General features: G+C 41.2%; 1 protein-coding gene across 4 annotated transcripts in view; it reads left to right on the plus strand.

The window, feature by feature from the left end:
- Positions 1-4,549: 4,549 nt before the first annotated feature.
- Positions 4,550-13,313, plus strand: part of Apc (APC regulator of WNT signaling pathway) — a 96,314-nt gene continuing 87,550 nt past the window's right edge. For all 4 annotated transcript variants that reach the window (XM_042692160.1, XM_042692163.1, XM_042692164.1 and 1 more), the window contains exon 1: positions 4,550-4,634. The gene's annotated coding sequence lies outside the window, so the exon portion shown is untranslated. The remainder of the gene's footprint in view (positions 4,635-13,313) is intronic.

The raw sequence follows: 13,313 nt of genomic DNA on the forward strand, positions 1-13,313 counted from the left end.
ACTAATAAGAAAGTTAAGTTAAAAAAAAGTCTTGGTCTACCATTTTCCCTTTTCCATAGTCCAGTCTTGGTTTAACTTTATCTTCCATTTATAAGATTACATGTGAACCCTTGCCCTCCTCATGAAGCAGAACCTACCTCTCACTATGGAAACTATTGTACTCATTTTCCAAACATGCTTATCAGTTACAGCTGTGCTGCTAAATATGCTACCCACCATGATAAAATGGCAATATTTTGGATATATTTGGTTAAATAAATTACTGGCATTAATTTCCCCTGGTTTTCAAACCTTTTTAACATGGCTACTAGAAAATTTTAAATTATACATGTAGCTTGCATTATGTTTCCACTGAAGAGCATGTAGCTGGATTGTTTAACTATGACTTTACTGTGTCAATCATTAATCCTCATGCCAGGCTTGTTAGTGTGTGAAGATCAAATGACTGTCCATTCTGTTGAGCAAAGTGACAGCAATGGTAATTATACCTATTTTCCAGGAACAGCAGTGACATCATCCAGAATCTAGGTTAATTGTATTGGCCTTTTTAGTTTTGGTATCTGTATCTAGCTCTGAATATAGTGGTGGCTTCTTGGGACCATTTGTGGACCTAATGCTCAGCATTGTTCCTAAAAATCCTGTGGATATCTAAAATGATGCTAATAAATACTTTTTCTGGGAAGGTCCTTAATGAAGTCCCCCTTCTCCATCAGTCTACAAGGTCCTTTCTTGATTCAGCATCAAAAGTGAAGATCCAAACCACAAACTTAGTGCTTGGCCTTATAGGAAAATGCTTATCTTTTCAGCCAGACTGTAGAATTCCCTGGGGCAGGAACCCTGCCTTTTGCATAATTGTTTCTTAGTATTTGTCAGACTCTTTTTGTCATAGCATCACTAGACAAATACTTGTTAGTTATCACTGTAGATCTCTGAGGTAGGCAGGGTAGCTATCATTATCCTTGTTTGTACACATGAGAAACGTGTTGCTCAGTTACTAGCCTGCGGTTTTATAGCTGGTTTGCTGCCCAGTTGGGGCAATAATCTAGGTATCCTCACTGCCTGCCCTATATCCTTCCTTTGTTCTAGGTCCTGCATATATATATATATATATATATATACACACACACACACACACACACACACACACACACACACACATATGTGTGTGCGTACATAGATATGTATATATACATATATGTGATGTATTAATTTACTGGCACTATTATAATGAAGTACCACTGATTGGTTGGATTAAAACAACAGAAATTGATTGGTTTACAGTTCAAAAGGATATAAATCCAAAACTGTGTGTCATCAAACCATGTTTCCTTTGAAACTTGTGGGAAAATCCTTGGTTGCCTTTTCTTTTTTCTTTTTTTTGGGGGGGGGGGGGTCCGGTCGTGGGGCCTGAACTCTGGGCGCTGTCCCTCAGCTGTTCAGCTCAAAGCTAGTGCTCTACCACTTGAGCCACAGTGCCACTTCCGGCTTTTTTCTTTTTGCTTATGTGGTGCTGAGGAATTGAACCCAGGGCCTCATGAATGCAAGGCAAGCACTCTACCACTGAGCCATCTTCTCAGCCCCATTGGTTGCCTTTTCTTAAAAGCAAGCAAGCAGGAGAGGGTAACAATGCTCGATAGGAAATGTACTCATTACCTTACTCATGTAACTGTAACCCCTTTGTACAGGATCTTTACAAAAAATATACATATAAGCAAGCAAGAATTGTTTGTTGATAACATTTGGTATTCCTTGGCTTACAGTTACATGACTCCAATCTCTATCTTTGTCCTCACTTGAATTTTCTCTGCCTGCCTCCACACAATCATCTTCTATGGACAATAGCCCTATTGGGTTACCTTCTCCACTGTGTTGTGACCTAGTTTTAACATAATTATATCTGTAATGAACCTATTTCTGATTATGGTCAGAGTCTTTGGTACTAGTGGTTAGGACTATATCTTTGGAGAGTAATACAATTCAACTGTAACAGATGGTAAACCTAAGAGAAGAACAAAATAGAAACTAAAGACATTGTCATGTTTTTAGGATTTAGTCTAAGGATTATTCTATAGTGAGAATGCAGTAATGAGTTTTGTAAGGTTAAATAGTCCTACCCTACTGATTGGGTTTGGTTGATGAACATGTGTCATCATTTTTTTTTTTTTTTGTCAGTTGTAGGGCTTGAACTCAGGGCTGGGGCATTGTCCTCGAGCTCTTTTGCTCAAGGCTAGCACTTTACCACTTCTGGTTTCTGGTGGTTTATTAGAGATAAGAGTCTCACAGACTTTCCTGCCCAGGCTGGATTCAAACTACAATCTTCAGATCTCAGCCTCCTGAGTAGCTAGGATTTCAGGCGTGAGTCAGCAGCACCTGGCTCATCATGGGTTGAATGTTGCTCTTACTTCCTTTAAGAACTGGATGGACCCTAAAATAAGGCAGTAGCCCCATCCTTTTTCAGCAGATCTTCCCAGATATCTTGAGGCAGCTAACCTATATAGAGGGAAATAAGATGCATAATTTGGAAAAAGTCATAGAATAATACATAGGAGAAATGTAGATGGGGAGTAAGACATATTTTACACACATTTCTTCTTTTTCTATACTCAAATGCATATGTAAGAATAAAAAGAAACACAGCATTTTAAAAAAGGAAAATGATTCTAAAAAGAGTTCTAAAAGAATTACAGCAATTTCCAATTAGGCCTTTTGACTGTACACAGACTAGCAATGTGGCTGGAATTCATAAGTACAGTAGCTGAAATCTGTAATGGAAGCTTGTTAGTGACACAGAATCAAATCACCAAATAAGTCTGTCATCAAATTCAATATCTCTAAATGGGAAAGGCGTTCGCTTTAGGGCCAGCACTATCTCTCCATGTATCCCTTGAACAAGTGACTCCATCTCTGTACTTACCTATATATAAAATAAGGATAAATAACTAGCAGAGCTGTAGGAAGGATTAGGTTTCTAGCAGAGTATACTGAATACAAGATTGATGTTCCATAAATACTCATAAATGAGTGTGGCAGGTAAGAGGAACAGAAAGAGAAGGCTACATAGACAATGCCAGGAGGTGTGGTGAAGGAAGGCAGGGTCAAATCAAGGAGGTCCTTGAAGCCATGTAAGCAATTGGATTTAATTCCAAGTGGTCCCTCTAATTTAGCACTGTTCTCTATGATTCATATTCAAATACCTTTAGCTCCTGAGGCCTTACTGCTTGGTACATATGATTGGAATACCTACAAGGCCTTCCTTTATTTCTTTATATGTATAATTACTTGCTCTCCTTCAGGTTTCATTTACAAAGGCCATTTTTTCCTAAGTAAATCTTCTTGCTCTACCCCATTATTTTCCATCATAGCATACCAGCATTTCTTTGATAGCACTCAACATGTTTTTGAACATTAAAGTGTGTGTATATGAATGTGCATATGTTTTAAGGTGGGGCTCTCAGCCTAGAACTTGCAGGCATCCTGTCTTAGCTTCCAAAATGCAGAGATGCATTTGGGAATGCATCTCAGGCATGCATCACCATCCCTGGCTCCTCGGTGCGCTTTTAGGTTATGTATTTATTATATTTTTATTGTCTCTCCACTAAACAATGAATTCTGTAAGAGGGAGATGATTCATCAGTGAATACAAAATGCATAGAACTGTGTCTGGCATGGGTAAATGTTGGCATTCCATAAATGTTGCTGGAATTAATGAAGATTTTTGTCCTCATCTAAGTAGTTAGTATGCACTATTGTTTTGCCTACTTGGCTTTTTAAAAACCAAAATATTTAATTATAAACTTAGACAAAAAGAGAAACTAGGATGGAGAAGGGTAGGACAGTAAGCAGAGATTATATTGCAAATTATTTTGGAGCTAGGAAAAGGAAGGATTTAAGAAAGCTGGAAGTGCAGCCCCCAAACAAGAAAGTTGTTCAACATTGTCTTTTCCACTATCAGGGGGTTCCTTAAACGTTGGAAGTTTTTATTTATTTCCTATTGTCAGCACCTAGCTTGGGGTCTGTGACCCATAGATGTTTGCAAAATATGCCTGCAGTGTGCGCGAAAAGGTTTACTCTGACTACAGCACAGCCCAGGAAGGCAATGGCCAGGGAAACCACCCAGGCACACTGGAGAGCTGGGAGAATCCAGACCCTGCCGATGGAGCACAGCGGAGATGCGCATGCGCACCCGCGTCTGTCAAAGCCAGGCAGCGGAATGCCCCCGCGCTCTCGCGCGCGCCTGCGCGTTGTGTTCTTCCCGCCTCCAGCAAGATGGCGGAAGCCAACTAGCGAAGGGGCGGAGTGTGACCGCCGGAAACCCAGCCGCTGCTTGAGGGGGGGGGAAGCTTCGGGCTAAGGCCCGGGAGCAGCGGGCCGGGGCTAGCAGGATGCTGTGCCCGGGGAGCGTTGTTGGTTACCGGTGAGGAAGGTGAAGCGCGGAGTTGCCTTTCACGGGCCCCCGGCGCCCCCCTATGTACGCCTCTCTGCGCTCGGGGCCGGTGGCCGCTTTACCTGCTTCGGTTCCATCCTCGACCCCCGGGTCCTGGAACTCCGGCGACGACGGCCGGGGCTGCGCCGGGACGGAGGGGAAGCGCCGCGGCGGCGCCCGGGCTTCTGGCTGCGGAGCGCGCATCTGGCAGGTGAGTGAGGCCACGGGCTTCGACGTCTCCCGCCCCGGCCGAGCGCCCTCGGCTTGGCCTCGGCCGCCGCACGCGACCCCGGGACGCCGCGCCCGTGCCACCCCCTCCCCGGGCCGCGCGCCCCTCCCTGGCCCCGAGCCCCCCTCTCAGGCCCGCGTCCCCCTCCCCGGCCTCCAGTCATCCCGCCGTTCTCCCCCGGGCAGGTAGGGGTCGTGACGCCGCCCGCACCTCCCCGCCGCCTTCCCAGGAAGCTTCACCTTTGCAAACCATTCTCCATTCGCCTGAGGTGGGTGGGTCCTCCGCCCCTGAATGTGTTTGTGGTCGCTGCCTCATCTTCCTGGTTTCGGGCTTCTTGCTTCCTTGAATTTTTCTCTTTTTTTTTGGGGGGGGGGGTACATTTTGAAAGTTTTTCGGCTAGTTTTCCCTAGCTGAGGAGATTACCCGACAGACAGTCCGGCATGTGGATTGAGTTCACCTGGAGGGGAGAATCAAATCCTCAAGAGATTGGGATGGAGAATCTGAAGTCTTTGACCCTGAGAACTCCTGCAGAATGGAGATACAGTGTTGGTCGGGACACATGATTGTTCACTTAAGTCTTTCATCTCTTTCTGAGCTTTCGAGGCGGAGATGTAAGCGTTGTAAGTCCAGTGAGAGAATCGGGAAGTGTATTTATTATGTTCCTTCCCCCCCCCCCCCAAAAAGACTACATACATGTAACATAATCACGTAACGACACGAGAAAGGACAAGTAGTTCATTCTTTTATTCAATGGTAGCATAAATAGCACACTGAAGCTTTAAAATCCCGTGTTGTACAAGCCCTTTGTTTTGTTTAGAAAGGACGAAAGTGGAGAAAACCTTTTTAAGGTTAGGACTTCTCAGATTTCTTGTATTCTCAATGATGGCAGTGTGTAACAATTTTTATATATAGTATTTGATATTTTTTATAAGTTGTAGGTTTGTACCTGTCTCAGCCCTCTTTCCTTCCGTGTAATCAGTTATTGATACAAAAAGTGGGATAAAGTAGTACCATGCCAAAAGTTTCTAAGTGCAGACTGCAGAATTAAAGGGCTGGGGATGGAACTTCCCTGGTAGAGCACTTGCTTACATGTGCTGGACCATAGGTTGGATCCTAGCACAGCAAACAACAGCAAACAACAGCCAACAACAAAAAGGTACAACTTCCTGAGGAAGTTGCCTTAGGTGATTGTCACTGTTTAGTTGGATATGTCTCAGGAGCACCAAAATTACAGAAATTGGTCTAAAAACATAGATGATACTGTTTAGAGATAGCATTGTTTGGTTTCAGAGAAGAAATATTGGGGCTGGGAAAGTGGCTCAGTGGTAGCTACAGTGCTTGCCTTGCATGAATGAGGCCCTAGGTTCCATTCCTCAGCTCCACATAAGCAGAAAAACGCGGAAGTGACGCTGTAGCCCAAGTGATAGAGTGCTAGCCTTGAGCTGAAGAGCTGAGGGACAGCGCCCAGGCCCAGAGTTCAGGCTCCACAATGGACCAAAAAACAAAACAAAACAAAATAAAAAAATAAATATTTTCATTTTATTTTTGTACTTAGTAGCCTTCATTAATCTACAACCAAAGCTATGTATTTTTAGCTCTTGTGTTATAAGTTATCTGATTTCAGTTTGAAGAGACAGGAAAGTTTGGGTTGCTGAGCTTCAGTCAATGGTAAGAAAATGTCCATCTGAGGAAGTACTCCCTCCAATTCCCAGTTTTCTTCTCTATATTATCTCCTATTTACTCATATGTCAGAGGAAATAACGTCTTTGCTTCTTTTTGAAAACAGTTCCTCCAGATGTATCCATGACCATCTCTTACTCTTTCCCCTTTTAAAAGTTCAATTCGTTCATCCCAGGAGCCTGGTATAGTAGAAGAATATTCACTGTGAGCCAGCTAGAGTTTTCAAATTAGGTTTTGAAGTCTGTTAAAAACCACTTACTAATTACCCTACTGAGGCTATTCTGCATCTATAAAGTAGGATGTAATTCTTTTCTCACAAAATTGATATTGAAGAATACATGTTAAAAGGCCACTCAAGTGTTTTGTACATTTTGGTTCATTTGTTGTTTTGTGCCAGTTCTGTGGCTTGAACTCAGTGCTTGGGCACTGTTCCTGAGCATTTTTGTGTGTGTCAGTCATGGAGTTTGAACTTAAGACATGGACTCTGCCCCTGAGCTTTTTCATGCAAGGCTAGTGCTCTACCACTTTGAGCAACAGTACACTTCTGATGTTCTGGTGGTTAATTGGAGATAGTCTCACAGACTTTTCTGCCTGGGCTGTCTTTGAACCGTGGTCCTCAGATCTCAGCCTCCTTAGTAGGTAGGGATGACTTGTGTGAGCCACTGGTGCCTGGTGTTCCTGAGCACTTTTGCTCAAGGCTAGCACTCTACCCGTTGAGCCACACAGCTCTACTTCTGGCTTTCTTATTTTATTTTTTATTTCATTTTATTTTTTTGTAGGTTAATTGGAGATAAGAGTTTTCAAGCTTTGATCCTCAGATCTGACATCTGGCACATTGTGGTTCTTAATAAATTCATCAGTGACTTCCTTTACATTTTTACGAAGGAAACTACTGTCTTAAAAGTTACCGGTGGCCAGGAAATTCCAAAAGACTCTTACCTCCAAGTAACCACTAAACGAAGAGGGGGTGGGTGTTGTGACCGGAAGTGGAGCTGTGTCAAGTGGTAGAATGCTAGCCTTGAGCAAAAAAGCTCAGGGACAGTACCCAGCCCCAGGACTGGCACGCACAAAAACATTACCTATGATTTCCTCATCATTAAATCCAATGGCCTTTTCTGTGTTTAATTTTCTCAAATTATTTGTAAATACACTTGATTGTATAATAATAAAATAACTTATTTTCTAGGTTCCTCATTTTATTTCCTGATTTCCTTATGTCTCTGAAGCTTTCTTCACAGTTTTTACAGTCTTAATTTTATTCTTCCCTATAAACATAGTTTCCTATATCAGCTAGGCTGCAAACAATTGTAAACACAACTAGTGTAGTAGTTCATGTAATTAGCAAGTACATAGAGATGGCTGGAATTGTGGGTTATTCAAAGATCATGCTATCAGGGCTGAGGTCCTGCTATTTTCTTAACATTGTCCTGTTTGGGCTTCATGGTCAGACTTCCCTTCTAATGAAGGAAGCAACCAGCAATGTTCTTTTCTTTCTTTCTTTCTTTCTTTTTTTTTTTGGGTCCCATCGAGGGGCCTTAACTCTGGGCCTGGGCGCTGTCCCTCAGCTCAAGGCTAGTGCTCTACCACTTGAGCCACAGCGCCACTTCTGGCTTATGTGGTGCTGAGGAATCGAACCCAGGACCTCAGGCATGCAAAGCAAGCGCTCTACGACTGAGCCACCTTCCCAGCCCCACCAGCAATGTTCTTATTGCAGTCAGCCACCTTCGTGTACTGCCAAAGGGAGAGAGAAGACTTCTTTCGTAATATGTCTCAAAATCCTCAACTCTCCTCTCATTGAAGATCATAGAAGATCATACTGCCAGGTCAGTAGCAGTATCTTTGTCCAGAGGTATAGGATTATAAACTGGCCTAACCTGTGGAGTGAATTAAGTACTGCAGCACAGTGTTGGCAAGGTGAAATGGGTAGTGGGAAGGTAACCAGTGTCCTCAAGGTCCTGTGTGCTTTTCACTGTTTCTTAGTGGTGATGCTCTTTTTTTCCTTTATGAAGTACTTCATTTCTATATGGATGTTTCTCATTTCTATAACTCTACTTTCCACTTCCATTATTTGCTCTATGTCTTTATTTAATGTACTGCTTTAGTTTCAACTCATATTAGAGTTTGATGTGGATCCCTTAGCCTGCTCTGTTTATATGTTTGTATTCTTCCTCCTGATTTCTCTTTTATAAATAACCTTTCTTTCAGCTGTTCAGTCTTGAAACCTTACAGTAATCTTGGTTCTTCTTCCACTGTCAGTTATCACATCTTAAATATATATTAGGCTTCAAGTTACACAGTACTGAACTAATTGATTTAACCAGTAGTTCACATAAAAATACGTTCAAAATTGGAGGATTCCATGAGTAGTCAATTTAGCTGCACAGTGAGATTATCAGGAATTCTGGTGCTTTCCATCTTCAAGCTTCACTCTTCCTTGGTATGCTGATCTTTACACTTAAGACTTGTCCCATAAGGGTTGCGGCTTTCTGCCCAGGCATCGCATTGCCAAGTGGAAGTTTGCCTTCTTATTTATTTATTTATTTAGTCGGTTGTGGGGCCTGAATTCTGGGCCTGGGCACTGTCCCTCAACTCTTCAGTTCAAGGCTAGTACTCTATCACTTGAGCCACAGCACCACTTCCAGCTTTTTCTGCTTATGTGGTGCTGAGGAATAGAACCCAGGGCCTCATGCATGCAAGGCAAGCGTTCTACCACTGAGCCACCTTCCCAGCCCTTCTCATCTTTTGATTAGCCAAATAAATCTTCCAGAGAAGGTGAAGATGCACATCCTACTACACCCATGCCCTAGTTGCAAGGAAGCAGGAAAACTAATGTGGTTTTTTTTTTTTTTTTTTTTGTCGGTCGTGGGGCTTGAACTCTGGGCCTGGGCGCTGTCCCTCAGCTGTTCAGCTCAAGGCGAGTGCTCTACCACTTGAGCTACAGCGCCACTTCTGGTTTTCTAGTGGTTTATTGGAGATAGGAGTCTCATGGTCTTTCCTGCCCGGGCTGGCTTTGAACCGCGATTCTCAGATCTCAGCCTCCTGAGTAGCTAGGATTACAGGCGTGAGCCACCGGCGCCGGGCTAATGTGGTTTTTAAGTAAAGGAAGCAGGTAGGCAGATGACTGAGGGAAAAATAACAAAACATTTTCTGTGAAGTAACTATAGTATTACATAGAGAAGAAAATTTAAATAAATAAGAATGTCCTAACAGTAGTAATAAACTTAAAGCATTATTTACCCAAGAGTTGATGTACGTATTTATTTACTTATTTATTAGTACTAGGCTCTCAGCTTTGTGATTGCTTGGCAGTTACTCTGACCTTTGAGCCATACCAACAGCCTTTTTGCCCATTATTTTTGAGGTAAGGTTTTGCTTTTTGCCTGGTCCAGTGCAGACCTTGACCTTCTTATTTATGCTTTGCACAGTAGCTGGGATAACAGAAACAAACTATCATACCCAAGTTTTGTTTTGTTTTGTTTTGTTTTTTTGGTCGGTCCTGGGGCTTGAACTCTGGGCTTGGGCCTGTCCCTGTGCCCTTCATCTCAAGGTGAGTGCTTTACCATTTGAGCCACAGCAACACTTCTGGTTTTCTAGTGGTTTTTATTGGAGATGAGAGTCTCACGGACTTTCCTGCCCAGGCTGGTTTTGAACCGTGATCCTCAGATCTCAGCCTTCTGAGTAGCTAGGATTACAGGTGTGAGCCACCAGCGCCAGGCCATACTCAAGTTTTATGTTAAGATGGTATCTTAACTTCTGTCCCTGGCTGACCTGGAACCTAGTCGTCTTCATAGCTAGGATGACAAGAACATCTCATTATGCTGAACTATTGATTGAAATGGAGCTTCATGGACCTTTTCTCTCAATCCTCTCAATTTCCATGTTCCAGATAGCTAATATTACAGACAAGAACCACCAGTACCAGACTTAAGATTGATATTAAATACCTTTAAGCATACCCAGTGGAGTAAGAAACACATATATAACAATTATTATAAAAATAGATTGTGGTTCCCTTATGGGTAAGACATTTGGAAATACATGGGGACATTTTGGTGTCACAGAAACTGTCAGGTCCCACTAACAGTGAGTAGAGGTCAGATTTGCTATTTGAAACAGTCTTACAGGACCAAGAATTGTTCCTTCCTAGATCCAGCTACATATCTACATATTGAAATAGGTGAATGTTTTGCCTTTTGGAATTACTTGCTGAGATTCATCTACATTATTCTTTCTTTTTTTTTTGGGGGGTCCGGTCGTGGGGCCTGAACTCTGGGCCTGGGCGCTGTCCTTCAGCTCTTCAGCTCAAGGCTAGCACTCTACCACTTGAGCCACACCACCACTTCCGGCTTTTTTCTTTTTTGCTTATGTGGTGCTGAGGAATCGAACCCAGGGCCTCAGGCATGCAAGGAAGCGCTCTACCACTAGCCATCTTCCCAGCCCCTCCCTCATCTACATTATTCTTACTCTTGTTGGGGCTTTTGTACTCCCAGGCCAGCACTTCACCACAGAAGCTGAGCTATAGCTCCACTTCTGGCTTTTTAGTGGTCAGTTGGAGATGAGAGTCTCAGGAACTTTACTACTAGGGTTGGCTTCAAACTGCTATCTTCGGATCTCAGCCTTCTGAGTATCTAGGATTACAGGTGTGAGCTGCTGGTGCCCAGCTGCACTCTTCTATTTTAAGTGACAGAAAATTAAATTCAATCTAGCTTCACAAATAAAGGAAATGATTAGATCTTGTAGTTAAACTTTAAGCTAAGGCATCATCCAGCAGCTTATAGGAAACCATCAAGAACTTGGCTGAATTTCTCTGAGATTTGTTCTGTTCTGGCACTCCTTTGTTTTGGTTTTATTTTTGGGCTAGTCTACTTCATGGTAGCAAATTCCTGTAGCAGTTTTAGGCTTTCATTAACTCTTTCACTTTCAAAGTAAAGTAAATCTCTTTTACTTGATTTTGTTAGTGTTTGTTGAGTGCAAACAATGCACAAACTTAAACACTATCGCTAAAAAACTGATAAGCTCTTCTATCATGCTACAATTTTGCATATATATATATATATATATATATATATATATATATCAGACTTTGTAGGTATTGTCTATGTCTCATGTATTTCTGTACCTTGTCTTAATCACCTTTTTGCTCTTAAAGTTCATTGTCTAGAATATTCTCTGGATTAGTGGTATTGTCACTTAGTGGAAAGAATTAATGATTTTCTGTATAACACAGAAATGAAGGTTGTAGAAGAGCAAAGAAACAGAATTCCCTCATTCCTTCAGAAGTTGTTACTGAACCCTGAATTAAGTACATGGCACCCCTAAGAATGAATGTGATTTTATTGTGGTTAATAAGAGTATGAATTTATTTGACAGCTTTTCTGAATTCTAGTAGAGGTTTTGTCCTCCTCTGATGTCTAGAGGGATTTGTTCCTAGACTGTTCCATGGATGCTAAAGTCTCATATAAAGTGGTATAGAATTTTTAAACAACCTATGTACATCATCCCATATTTTAAATCATCTCTAGATTACCTAAAGCATACTTGTTAAGCATCTCTGATTTGAATATCTGAGATCACATGCTCTAAATTTTTTTCATATTAGCCTGACACCAGCAGTAGAATTCTATATCTGACCTCATGTATCACAGGTAAAATGTGGTGCACTAAAAATATTTTATAAAATAACCTTCAGCATGTTCATATAAGGTATGTAACTGAGTTTCATGTTTAGACTTGGATCCCATTCCCTAAGATGTTTCATGAATGTGTAAGTACTCTAAAATCCAAAATCTGAGATACTTTAAAGCATGTAGATAAGAGGTATTCCACGTGTACCTAATACAATGTAAATAGTTACTAAACTGTATTAGGTGGTAATGGCAAGAAAAAGAGCAGTAGATGTTCTGTATAGATGCAGTTTTTCCTCCAAATATTTTAAATCCAAGGATATAAACCCTGTGTATATATAGAAAGAGAGCTAACTCTGTTTTCTCAATTAACAAAAGGCAAATGTTATTCATGTAACAGATATTTTTAGGGATTAAAGGTATATCTCATGGTGCAAGATCATGGATTCCAGCCTTACCACAAAAAAACCCTTAAATGTAATTATTTTCATAATTCACTTAAAATGTTTTTCAGTTTTCATTGTGGTTTTTTTCCTTGACTTTTGAGTTATTTGGAAATATTGTATTTTTCATTTCTAAACAATGATTTTCTGTTACTTAGTTTTTAAGTTATGCTAGAAATAGCTCGGTGTCACATAGGAATAAAGACACTAATTGGAAAGAAACTCAGCAAGACAAAGTTTACTTCTACAAAAGAGTGTGCCAGTGGCCAAAAATCTGACCAGCAAACACACAGCGCTGGCAGGCTGCTCCCTTTTTATTCCTAACCTAGCAGGCTCTGCTCCATTAGCCTAGCTCAGGATCACAATCTGCAAAAGGAAATGGCTTAATTAACAGCATGTTAATTAAATGATTAAATGTCAAGGAGTTTCTAACAGGATGTGTTAGAGCTCTGGGGAATAAGATGTATGTAACTAAAATGTAATTAACAAGGGCCAAGCCACCTGGCTAAAGCAGGACCCCTTCAAAAAACAATTCTCTCAGGATTAACAGAAAGGAAGCAAACTACTTTGATAGAAAAGACTCTTTTCTCATATAACATAATTACAGTATAATCCAAGAAGGTACTCTGTTTCAAAGGTTTGTTTTTTCAGGCTTTGGTCTCTGTGTTATTGCCTCAGTTCAATGAAATCCTTGCTAGGTATCCATAGGAATTGGTTCCCATGCTCAAGTTCCTATATAAAATGGTATAGTATTGATATACGACTTAGGCATATCAGCTACATACTTTTTTTAAAGTTATCTCTAGATTACTTGTAATATCTAATGTGATACTGAATATATAATCTCTTATAGGTTAATGTTATGTAAGTAGTTGTTACACTATATTTAGGGAATAGTAACAAGGAAAGAGATT

The sequence above is a fragment of the Dipodomys spectabilis genome, unplaced genomic scaffold (genome assembly GCF_019054845.1).
Source record: "Dipodomys spectabilis isolate Male_0828 unplaced genomic scaffold, ASM1905484v1 ptg000147l, whole genome shotgun sequence".
Taxonomy (NCBI): Eukaryota; Metazoa; Chordata; class Mammalia; order Rodentia; family Heteromyidae; genus Dipodomys; species Dipodomys spectabilis.